At 34.7% G+C, this 2,864-nt stretch overlaps 1 long non-coding RNA gene across 1 annotated transcript in view; it reads right to left on the reverse strand.

Moving 5' to 3' along the window:
• Positions 1-1,255: 1,255 nt before the first annotated feature.
• Positions 1,256-2,864, reverse strand: part of LOC147035247 (uncharacterized) — a 2,667-nt gene continuing 1,058 nt past the window's right edge. The window contains exons 1-2 of the long non-coding RNA XR_015061865.1: positions 2,815-2,864; positions 1,256-2,717 (exon numbers count right to left, since the gene is read on the reverse strand). The exon at positions 2,815-2,864 is cut by the window's right edge and continues 1,058 nt beyond it. This is a non-coding gene — a long non-coding RNA (uncharacterized LOC147035247). The remainder of the gene's footprint in view (positions 2,718-2,814) is intronic.

Genomic DNA, 2,864 nt, shown 5'->3' on the forward strand with positions numbered 1-2,864 from the left:
TACTAAAAATATTTCATATATTAAAAGTAAAAATAACAGGGTTATACAAAAAGGTATATGTTCGGTGTGTGGTTCAAAAAAAAATCAATTTATCTCCAAACACAAACTCGGAGGAGATATACAAAAGTTTTTATCAGGAAGTAAATTTACAACTACTGGAATACCAGGGGAATTACATCTTCCAGGGTATTCTTTCTGTGGTCCAGGCACAAACTTGGATAAAAGATTAGATGAGGCAGACAATCCTAAATCCTGGAGTAAACCAATCAATAGAGTTGATGAAGTGTGCATGAGACACGATGTTGATTATGGGAATACCACAACGTTGGAAGAAAAGCATGAAGCCGATAGAGAAATGTTATATAATTTGTCTCTGATACAAAATCCAACCTTGAGAGAAAAAGTTGATAGGTTCATCGTGAAGAAGATGATTAGTGCTAAATTGAAACTTGGACTTGGAAATTCAAAAAACTTATAGGCTCTAATGATGCCATTAAGACTGAAGAGCAATTAGCTGATGAATTACATAAACCAATATTCACAAAGTTTCAGAGAAGGAAAGTTTATTCCAAGGAAGTTGATTATATCTGGTCTGCTGATTTGATTGAACTCAATAATGATAAGAGGTACAAGTATGCTTTAACCGTTATTGATTTGAGGAGTAGATATGCGTGGGTTGTCCCTTTAAAAAACAAAACAGGTAATACTCTTATGTTAGCTTTTCAACAGATATTTAATAAAAGTAAGAGAAAACCTAAGAAATTGTGGACTGATGAGGGTAGAGAGTTTTATAACAAGACATTTATGAATTTTCTAAAAAATAACAGTATTACATTATACAGTACCTTTAATGAAGGGAAGGCAGTTGTTGTTGAACGTTTTAATCGTACCTTAAAAGAGAGACTATATAAAAAATTCACACAACTCGGTTCACAACAATGGTCATCTTTTATTCAGGATATTGTGGATAAGTATAATGACACGATTCACACGTCAACGAATATGAAGCCATCAGAAACATTTACAAAATTAAAATATGAAAAAGAGATTAATGTCAGAAAACCTAAGTTCAAAGTTGGTGATATCGTAAGAATATATAGGTGGAAATCTCATTTTGAAAAGGGTTTTACTGAACGATGAACGAAAGAACTTTTTAAAATTGTTGATGTAATAGATACAGTTCCTTGGACTTATAAAATATATGATTTGGAAGGGGAAGAGATTTTAGGTTCATTTTATTCACAGGAATTACAAAAGACAAAACTAAGCAGATAATACACCTTTGTGGACACTAGAGGGACAAGTCCGAGGTGTATTACAGTATATAATGTGTGTCAAGGGGGACGTTCTTAGATCTGTGAACCCCAAACACAGAATCCTCAACTGAATAGTCAAGGCTTAACTTTTGTTTGTGTGTGTGTGTGTGTGTGCAATGGGAGCAATAGGTTGGCGCTTCACTCCCTCCTACTATACACCGTTGTGGACACTCGAGGGCCAAGTCCGAGGTGTATAACAGTATATAATGTGTGTCAAGGGGTGGACGTTCTTACATCTGTGAACCCCAAACACAGAATCCTCAACTGAATAGTCAAGGCTTAACTTTTGTTTGTTGATGTGTATGTGTGTGTGTCCCAACCCTCACATTTAAAATCTCAACCCCAACCTTCACATTCAAAATCTCAACCCCAACTCAATCCTCGCCCAACACAATGTCTTTTTCAAAATGAGATTTCCACCTATATATATCTATATATATATTTTTACGTTTTTTTTTTTTTCTTCTTCCAATTCTGTCTTTTAAGGCTTTCAGGTTTGATGACGTAAAAAGGGGGAGTAAGCCTGCACTTTCTTCCCAGAACTTTCTTGATCTTGCTCCCATCAAGCACCATCCGACAAAGAACTACATCGATAGGTTTAGATCCCAAAGAGTGATAGCAACTCCAAAAGTCTCCAAAATATAAATAAATAAAATAATAATAATAATAAATAAATAAATAAATAAATAAAAGCCCCCAAAAAAGTTTCAAGTGTCCAACATAAACCCAACTTTCCAAGTCTTCAAGGTATAACCACATTCCCGTTGAGTTTCCAAGATATGTATCACATTGTGAGTTATCAATCCAGAACCCACATTTCAAGTATTCAAAGTAAAACCAACTTACAAAGTCTCTTAAGGATAACTCATTTACTGATTTTTTCAAAATTTGTGAGTCTCCAAGGTAGGCCCCATATTTAGAACCATCTTGGCAGAACCCTTTTCCTGAGTCTCCAAGGTAGTTATTTAAACCATCAAGGCAGAACTCATTTACTGATTTTTTCAAAATTTGTGAGTCTCCAAGGTAGGCCCCATATTTAGAACCATCTTGGCAGAACCCTTTTCCTGAGTCTCCAAGGTAGTTATTTAAACCATCAAGGCAGAACTCATTTACTGATTTTTTCAAAATTTGTGAGTCTCCAAGGTAAAACTTGTATTCTGGCTCATCAAGGTATAACTTGTTCAGTGGGTATTGTCTTGATAACTCACAATGAGTACTATTGCTGTAAAACTCTTTTTCAGGATTTTGCTGGTCTCCAAGGTATAACTCTTTGGTTGGGTCATCAAGGACGAACTCGTTCTGTGGGTCTTGGTCGCTCATAAGGTCTTCAACCAAGCCAACAATTTCGCCCCAAGTTGTAGCAAAAGCAGTATTTTCATTTCGTATTTCAGACACAATTTCCTGTGAGAGAAAATAATAATGTATTAATTAAGTTATTTAATTATTAAATGAGTATGCTTCAATCAAAGTTTGAAAATAGGAAAATAAAAAATCTTACCTCAATAGATAAGAGGTTTGAATCCAGTTCATCAACTTGAAGGTTTAGTT

Source organism: Eptatretus burgeri, chromosome 1 (assembly GCF_056783735.1).
Source record: "Eptatretus burgeri isolate ZD-2024b chromosome 1, Ebu_testis_v1, whole genome shotgun sequence".
Taxonomy (NCBI): Eukaryota; Metazoa; Chordata; class Myxini; order Myxiniformes; family Myxinidae; genus Eptatretus; species Eptatretus burgeri.